The following is a 10,179-nucleotide window of genomic DNA, read 5'->3' on the forward strand; positions in this document are numbered from 1 at the left end:
AGAAAAAGAAAGAAAAAGACATGAATTAGTAATTATTTGAACAATTCGGATGCATGTCCTATTTGGGGGGGCCCTTTTTGTGCCAAGGGTAGGCCTAGCATGATGCAACACCTTTGAAATGGGACCCGTAATACAAACCTATTTTCGACAATAATCCAAAATGAGAGCAAAAGAAAAATCATCTTCATTGATAAACCTGCCAATATTTACATCATGTCACGAAGACGATTCCGTACAAGATTGCCAAAACTTTTGAACCTATCTAATACAGAGTCCTTTGTTTCCCTAGCATATGGAATTCTAACACATTCAGTTTGGTCATATAATTCTGCACATTTCCGTTTCAGCTCTTGATGCCTTCCTCGTTCATTTTCATACAATTGCTTGCTTTGCTCGGTCATCCCTTTGTATGCTTCGACAGACTTACTTAACTGCAGAATTTCCTTATCCTTTGTTTCGATAATGGCTTTCAACTTTTTCACCTCCTCAGATGGCTCATCTTGAATTTCTTGCGCAACGGATCTTCCTACCCAGTCTTCGTATTGTGAAGTCGTCAAACCCTTCTGCTTGAGCTCCGGGATGTATCTAAAACTCACATCATCAGATAGCGTCACCCAGGCGTCAATAATCCGATCTTTCATAGGGATTTGATTTGGGCACATTCCCCAGTTAAAAATAATGGTGACTTCGCTCATGTCAAGCACGGGTGGTATTTCTTGAGTACGCCCTAATTGTCTGAGAAACCTTTTTGGGGCGTACGCGGTAATCCCTTGAGTACCCAGTAGGAAAATGAATTCGGATGCCTGAGTGCGAAGAATGGGTTTAGTACAATCGGTCCAATCCAATACCCATCTAATATTTTGATCGGTCACGTTCTTCAAAAAATCCACAAACTCAGATGCATTACACGGCAGACTGTCTCTGTTAATTCTCTTGTGATGTGTGGTTATCCAATTGTATGTGAACATTGGTAGACTCGATGAAATAGCCGATCGTCTCATGAAATGCTCCATTCCCCATATATGTAAGATCAAATTTGAACCACAAAAGAACTTTTTCCCTTTCTGACAGGTAGTGCAGGCTATGAAGATGTCGGCCAAAATGGTAGGAATAATGGAACACGGCCTATCATTAATTCCGAGAAACAAGTCATACAGGATTCTAGTGAGTTTGAAGGCTATCTTTTTGTCTTTCCTAGGAAAAAAATAGGTTCCCGTCATGACTAAACCGTATACCCAGACTCTCTTTCGACCCCACGCTTCCTTGGAAGTAAACGAGAAGTCCCCTCGATGCCTCTCAAAACCATCTTTTAGCGCAAATCGATCAAATAAGAACTTCACCTCTATATTTTGGTCTGCCCCTTGTAGTACTGATTCCTTTAACCCAGTGAAACGACAAAATTCAGCTTTGTTAGATACTAGCGGCAATACCACGGCAGTTCCTTGAATCGGCAAATTGAGAAATCCGGCGACTTCCTCAATCGTTATGGTCATCTCCCTTTTTCCAACTCTAAAAGCAGAACAAGTGGGGTCCCATAGATGCACCAAAGCTTCTACCAAATATCCATCGGACTTAATGTCCTTGAAATCCCCGATGTGTCCTAATCGATCGGCTATTTGGTTAATCTCATTAGGTGAGAGTAATGTGGGCCATCTTTGTACCTCCGGCGACACTACTAACATCTGTTGCACTCGGCGAGGGCTTTCCATCTATAAACCAAAACCGGAGTCAAATACCTTACCTACAGGTCCCATTTCTCTGGTTAACAGAAATTTAAACGTGCAAATCCCAAAAATTGGGTTAAATACCCATGGGAATTAGGTTGGCTTGTCCCTAATGTGGGATTCCCTAAGTGGCATTCCCTTTCTAAGGCTTATGCATGATGCCATTTTTATCAAAGCAGGGAAAAATGCAATTTGAAATGAGACGTGACCTAAGGAGCCCTTTGTTTGCCAGGGTAAGCCTAAAAATGACATGCCATTATTAATTTACGAATGAAATACACCGAAATTTCTAAACATGCAATAGCCTATCTATAAGGGTAGGTCCTAAAAGAGGATCATGTCCGACCTCTTATTTGCTAATGTTTGTGAATGCAATGGGGCACAAAACCAAGAAAAGTTAGCTCAGTCAGATAAATACATATAACACATTGTAGCAACGAAATCAACACAAGGAAATAAAGCAATAAAAAGGAAAAAGGGGTTGGACCCCTCCCCTCGTGAATGGTGTACCTAATAAGGTAAGGTCGACTCTACCCTAGGTAATTCTAAAATGGATGCATGAGGTTAGGGTTCGCTAATGCATCTAGACTCGACAAGCTCAGGTCCCCAAACCTTCAGACTTGGAAACCAAGGGTCATCACTCCCAAGGTTCCTTGTCGGTGGCTCGAGCGATTCCCCAGGCGTTGCTACGCACACGTCGTGTCACGGCTACCCGTCTGGGCGAATCTAAAAAAAATCCTCAACCTTCGACTAAAAACTAATAGGTCATTAACCTAAAGTTTAAAGCGGAAGATCGAGTGACCCCTCGGATCATGCTACGCGCACGTCGTGACACGATCACATGTCCAAGTGGGTCGTCTAAAATCCTAATAGGGTGGAGTGGCGTGACAAGCCACTAAAATAAAAATAAATGAGGGGTGAAAAGTTAAAGCGTATGCACGTATGCTAGTGCTCGTTTGGAGGGGAGGGATCAAGAACCAACGCGAGGCTCTAGGGTATGTCCCCCACCCAAATGCAATGCAAAGCGCGAGATAAATAAGTAAACATACATCCAATCAACCAATCATACATACGTGAGTGAGGGAGTAGTTTGATACGCGCGAAATGCAAAAATCCTAAGAAAAGGAAAAATGCAACCCTAAAACACCCAAATGTAATATATGAAAAGGTTAAAAGAAGAAAAAGATTGATTAAATCAAATTTGCTTGGACTCTCGAATGTCCCCAGTGGAGTCGCCAACTGTCGCGCCCCATTTTTGATAAGAAAAATAAATACTTGGTTTAAAAAAAATGTATTTTTTGATTCAATTTGTGATTGGAAAATGAATTGTTATTTAAAAGAAAAATGGGTCTAAATGGGGGTTTAAGAATGCGACGATTTGACCCAAAATTATAGTTTAAAAAGGGTTTTTGAAATAAAAAAATCGGAGTCGCCACTTGGTAATGAGTTAAGGTGTACCAAGTCACCTAAAAAATGAATTTTTAAAGAAAAATAGGAAAAAATATTAAGAAACCCCTTTTAAACGACTCCTAGTCCACGTAAACCAAACGAAAAAGGTTCGGAAGTCACATTTGACGAAGGGGAAGGCAAGGATAAAAATCCAAGGCACCCCTTCGACCTAGCCAAGGCTAGTTGCGTGATTTAATCAAATATTTTCTTGTTTTAACCAAAAATTTATTACATTTGGATGCACTATATGAATGCAAACCCTAGACCTAGGGGTATTGGGGGAAATTTCTCTTCAAAGGTTGAATGGTGCCAATCACATTAATTGTGAAGCCCAATAATGACCCTTTGGAGAGGTCACGAATAATGCGAGTGGGATGCAAATGAATGAAATGCATGTATGCAATGTGAGGACATGAGTTTGAAAAAGTAATAAAAAACAATAAATATGTAAATGAAAATGTGCACGTGAGTGGGCAAGGTACGGTATGTGAAATGATAATATGAAGTGCATGTGTGCAAGTGATGATAAAAGTGTTCGTGTGCAAGTGAAGAAACATAAAGGTGCACATGTGCAAAATGGGAGGAAAAATGAAAGTGTGATGAGGGTATAAAATGGTAGAGTGGATTTGAAAATGCATGAGTCTAGGGAATTCATGCATATTGGGTACGGGGAGACCTAAATCGTGACTCAATTTGCCCTTTTATAGAGGGAATACAAGCGTGCTAAGGCTTAGAAAAAGCCACACTCGTCTATATCCCATATTTAAGGGGACCCTCAAGCAAATGGAACCCTATAACTAGCATGAAATGCAAAAATCCTAAAATGGAGGGAAAAGGGGTTCGAGGGGCATGCAAAATGATAAAACTAAAAAAATGCATGACATGTAATGAACATGCAAGCATGTACTAACGAGGGGAAGTCCCTAAGGGTCTAGCGTTGGACTAGCCCATTCTATGAATTCCGACTAGCGTTGGACTAGTGGAAACGTACATTCGTCCATCACATTCATTCATGACCATGGAAAGCGAGTAGACATGCCAAATACTTATAAACACATAGCACATAACACTTAGCATGCTCAACTAGATGCAAGAACCTAATTAAAGCAAGTAACACATAACACATAGGCAATTAAAACCCTAACTATTACATTTGCTAGCTAGGCACACGTCTTCGATAGGTCTTCATCGAATGCTCCTCCAAGCCCTATCTATTACAAGCCAAAAGGTGTACACATACCCCATAAAGATGAACTTAAATAAAAGCAAAAGTAAATGAAATGAAAGAACTAAAGAAAGGCAATGAAAGCAAATAGTCATGTAATTTCCACGTAACACGTTGGATCACATAGAAGAAACACAAAAAAAGGATAAAAGAAAATATACCGCCCCCTTTGAATGGTGTCCAAATGAAAGAAAAACGGCTTCAAAACAATAAAAAGGTCAAGGTACCACTTTAATTGAGAAAAATTAAAAGAAAATGGAAACAACCATCCAATTGAATCACTCGAAGCATTCCAAGGCAAGTAAACTACTCGTACTTAACCAATTAAGACAAACAAAGACCCAATTGAAAAAAAAAATAAAGAGGTCTAAAGGGCCAATTTATTACTATTATAAACACTAAAGAACTAAAAAACATAAAATAAAATTAAGAATCTAAGGTGAAACTTACCAAATCAAACTAGAAAATTCACAAAAAGGTAAACGAGGAGCAATTTACTAGTAGCTAAACAACCAAATGCCAATGAATCCAAAAAAAAAAAAAAAAAAAAAAAATCAAATTAACTACAAGTCTAAGAAAAAGAAATTATTAGACCCTTCAAATTCATTCTACAATCCCTTAAGTATTTACCCAAAACAAATCAAGATGTATTAAAGAGGAAATGGCATGTTAGGAGGACAAAATTAATTAAGTTTCCAATTAATTGGGCCATGGAAGCATTAGATGGAAGCCAAGGGGTTGGAGTGCGATTTTTGAAAGTCATTTTCATGCAAAAGCCATGCAATCAACGTAGAAACTCTTCTGCAATTTCTGCCGCAACTCTTGCATCTCCAAACCAGGCATGTTTCATACCAGAAAAATGCACAAAACCCATTGTTTGCCAAACCGACTCAGCTAATGGCTTAACAAACTAAAACTTAGATCAAAGAAGCAAGATCATCAAATGTTTTTCCCAGCTTTAACCTTAAACTCCTACGTTCAGCATAAGGTTCAGAGGGAAAAGAGTGCAAAAATCTGGAACATATGCAAACATTTGAAGAAAGAAAGCTGCTGCAACTTCACGTAATCTCAGCAAACCAAATTTATGCCACGGCTTTGAAACAAGTTCCAATCAAAACATGGCTGAACATGTCTAAATAATGCACTTGTTGGAAAAGTTTCATGCAGGTTTTCATTCAAAGCTACAAAACAAGCTTCTGCAAATCAAGAACCAACGCATGCTGCTGCCCTTTTGTTTCCAAAACTTCAGCAATTTTTAGCAGCAAATACATCCATTTCATCATACAAACAAGTTCACCAAACCAAAAATTATTGACCCAAATCAAAACATGAAATTTTGTTTGCAGGATTAAGATGACAAATCTGATTTTTTATCGACAGAGAAAAAGAAAGTGCAGCAAAGTTTTTCGGCAATTCTTATCCGCAAAGCTTTCCACAGCTCCTAAACACATTCAAATTCAATATGAACTAAAGCAACAAGACAACCACCTAATCATCTCACTTTGCAACACAAAACTTTAGGATTTGAAGCACAAAATTCAGGTAGAGAAAGCATGCAGCACTGGATATAAAACTGCTGCAATTTCCTTGGTTTCACTCCCAAATGCCAACTCCACATCCAATCACATACCTTAACCAAAGCTAACATCCAAAACTTTAAACTTAGACAGTAAAAACATAAGTTTAACATCCCAAATCAGCAAAGACAAAGGTGGAAATCATTCAAACGTTGAAGAATGAACATGCAAACATTGAAGAATGAAAACTGCTATAGCTGAAAGTGAAATCTGCTGCATTTTTACTTGCAAACTAACTCAAATTTTCTGGTTCAAATACATAACTTCGACCAAGATTAAGCAACAAACAACTTTGGCTTGAGCAACCATGATCCAAGCAAGCAAACAACCCAGAAAAACATTATATTCAGGTCTGAAATAACATGCAAGCAACAATAAAAAGTTTCAGCTTCAGCAATGTTTCCGGCCAAACAACTTTGCAGCAAATTTTTTATGACTCAGATTTTTATCACAACCTTGATTAGATGTAATTAAATTCAACGTCACAACTTTAGACCAAGCCCACAACTAAACCCACCATCATAATCCAAACAAACAAGAAACCCAAGAAGATATCATGCAAAATTCTGGAATAAACATGCGTGCAACAGATTTTTGCTTCACTCAAATTTCTGGTTTACACACAGCCAATTAATCTCATGCAGGGCTTGATCATCCAGTATTTAGTTAGCTAAACACACAACCAAGTGAGGATCAAGCACTTTCCAGCAAATTTCATACTAAAATGCCCAAAACAACTCCATCGGCTAAGCTGGAAGATTGGTTTAACAATCTAGCAACATCCAATAAAATTTTCCAGCCGTACAACCGAATGTAGTTTTCACTAAAGTTTTCTTAGTTCATTAGTTAGGGTAGTATAGTATAGTTAGAATAGTTTATCTTTCTTGTATTTGTAGTTTGCTTTGGATGAAGATTTGAAAAGCAAAGATTGAGAGATAGAACTCATGTGACAATGGTGATTTCTCTCATTTCCCTTTCTCTTTTGTATTTAAATTCATGTTTAACTATACTACAAGTTTGGATCTTGATTTCATATTTTGCTAAAGTTTATGCCTAGAGTTATGGATGAACTTTCTATATCTTGTTAGTGATATTTACTTGGTTATTTGATGATATTATTTTGAACAAGTTATTTATCACTTTTGCTTATTTAATCATGATTAACCGGCCATGAATTGTGATAATCTTAAGGTGTTAAGTTTGCAATGAGAATTGAAATTTAACACTTGTTCAAGGAAGTGATGAACCTAGGGAGTACACTTACGAGAGTAGAGATGCACCTTTGTGGCTTTAGTGACTTGTTTCATGTAATTTCATAGAAAAAAGGAGCTTGTAGTTAATTTCATAAATACGAGAGTGGGTATGGTTTAGCTACAAGTATAGTTGATTCACCACGAGAGTAGGTTTCACATACATTAAGAAATTACGCCATAACTAGCCAAGATAATAGCATTCACTTAACCGGTAACTTCATTTGCAAGAATAGTTAGGAATTCCATATCTCTAGGAGCTTCCTATTGTATTTTTATTACTTTTATGGTGTAAATTTAATTTATTGCACTAGAGATAGTCTAAATAATAAAGGAGTTCGAAAAACATCGGTAATTGACAATTTTCTCTGTGGGATCGACACCTAATACCCCTATACTCAATAAACAACTCGTATACTTGCGAAAAATCATGTGTGGGGTATTTAGGATTTATAAATGTAAAATTTGATTGTGGAATGAATTAATTGTTATGTGTATATCCCACACTCGTCAGTGATAGATTTGATGAATGACTTAAGAATTTGACTCTAATTGTTCAAAGATGTATTGAAACTAACCTTGTATTCAATTAAAAAAATGTCATTCTATGGTTGAGTACGGAATAGTTCTAGGTCATGTTGTATCATCTAAGGGTATTGAAATTGATAAGGCAAAAATAGACCTTATATCTTCCTTACCATAACCCACTAATTTGCGAAAAGTGTGTTCCTTTTTGGGACATATAGGTTTTTATTGGAGATTCATCAACGACTTCTAAAAAATTGGAACACCATTGTTTAGACTCTTGCAAAAGGACGTAACATTTAATTTTGATGAGAAATGCAAGAAGGCGTTTGATTGTTTAAAGGAGTTGTTGATTTCCCCACCTATCATCATATAACATCCAGACTGGAATCTCCCATTCGAGATCATGTATAATGCAAGTGACAATGCAATAGGGGTGGTACTGGGCCAAAGGACCAGAAAGGCTGCACATGCAATCTATTATACATCTAAGACTTTGAATGGAACTCAACTCAATTATACAATCACAGAAAATGAGCTTTTAGCAGTTATTTTTGCTTTAGAAAAATTTCGTTCTTATTTATTAGAAGATAAAGTGATTGTGTATTCTGACTATACAACACTATGGTACTTGATGACCAAGAAGGATGATAAACCAAGATTGATAAGATGGATTTTGCTTTTATATGAGTTCAATTTGAAAATCCGTGATAAAAAGGGAGGAGAGAATTTAGTTGCCGATCATTTTAGTCGATTGCCCATTGTTAAGGATGATTTTATATTGACGAAACTTTTCCTAACGAACAACTATTTCTGCTAATCCCTCTCTTCCTTGGTATGCAGATATTATTAATTTCTTGACCACTAATCAATTGCTTGCACATTGTTCGAAAACAAAATGAGATAACCTCAAATGTGATGCTAAGTATTACTTATGGGATGACCCCTATTTATAGAGGCAATGTGCAGATCAAGTACTGCGTAGATGTGTAATTGAGAGTGAATTTAATTTAATTTTAACATTTTATCACTCTTACGCATGTGGAGACCAATTTAAGCATAAAAAATAGCTCGTAAAGTATTGGAAAGCAATTTTTATTGGTCTACAATTTTCAAAGATACATACTTGTTTTGTAAGTCATGTGATAGATGTCAAAGGATAGGAAATATTTCTCATAGAAACTAGATACTACAAACCCCTATGATTTTTTGTGAAATTTTTGATGCATGGGGTATTGAATTTATGGGTCCATTTCCTTTGTCTTTTGGTTTTCTTTACATTTTGTTGGCCGTAGATTATGTGTCGAAGTAAATGAAAACAAAAACCACCCGAATTAATGATTCTAAAGTGGTTGCATATTTCATTCAATCATATATTTTTGTTCGTTTTGGGGTACCACGAATTACAGTAAGTGACCGAGAAAAACAGTTTTGCAATAAAATGTTGGCGGCTCTATTTCGTAAATATGGAGTGACTCATAAGGTATTTACATCCTATCACCCCAAACGAATGGTCAAGTGAAAATTTCGAATAGGGAAATTAAATATATATATATTGGAGAAGATGGTTCGTCCCGATAGGAATGATTGGAGTTCATAATTGAACGATGTACTTTGAATTTATAGGACAGCCTATAAGACTCCTATAAGTATATCTCCCTAAAGGTTGGTATTTGAGAAGCCGTGTCATTTGTCGGTTGAGTTCGAGCACAAAGCATATTGGGGAATCAAGAAATGCAACATGGATCTTGATGAGGTTGAAATACACAGAAAACTCCAATTACAAGAATTGAAAGAGTTGAAGAATGATACTTATGAGAATGCAACACTATATAAAGAGAAGATTAAGGTTTTTCATGACCAATTGGTTGCAAGGAAATCATTTATAGTTGGGCAAAGAGTTCTTCTCTATCAATCTTGTCTAAAGCTCTTTCTAGGTAAGTTGCGCTCTCGTTGGGTTAGTCCATTTGTTGTGATTAATATTTTTCACTATGGTGCTGTGGAAATTCAGAGTATGCAGACAGATAAGAAATTTATAGCTAGTTAATGGCCATCATTTTAAACCCTATTATGAAAGTGTTTCAATGGAGAATGTGGAGATAATAAATCTTGAAGATCCCACTTATGCTGCTTGAGCAATATTCGACCATGTCTAACCAAAGACGTTAAAAAAAAACACTTATTGGGAGGCAATCAAATTCTTTTTTTATTGTTTGTTCACTAATATTATGTGTTTCACTATGTTTATCTTAGGTAATGCACAAATATCCAATTCCATCATCAGAAAACTATGGACCAACATGACGTGCCCACGTCTTGAGGGTATGTTGTAACTCATAATTAGCCAACTTTATCATCAAAAGAGTTTCAACCAATAAGACGTGCCCACGTCTTGTCCTAGCAAGGGAAAAAAACAAATTGAACCCAAA

The sequence above is a fragment of the Coffea arabica genome, chromosome 3c (genome assembly GCF_036785885.1).
Source record: "Coffea arabica cultivar ET-39 chromosome 3c, Coffea Arabica ET-39 HiFi, whole genome shotgun sequence".
NCBI lineage: Eukaryota > Viridiplantae > Streptophyta > Magnoliopsida > Gentianales > Rubiaceae > Coffea > Coffea arabica.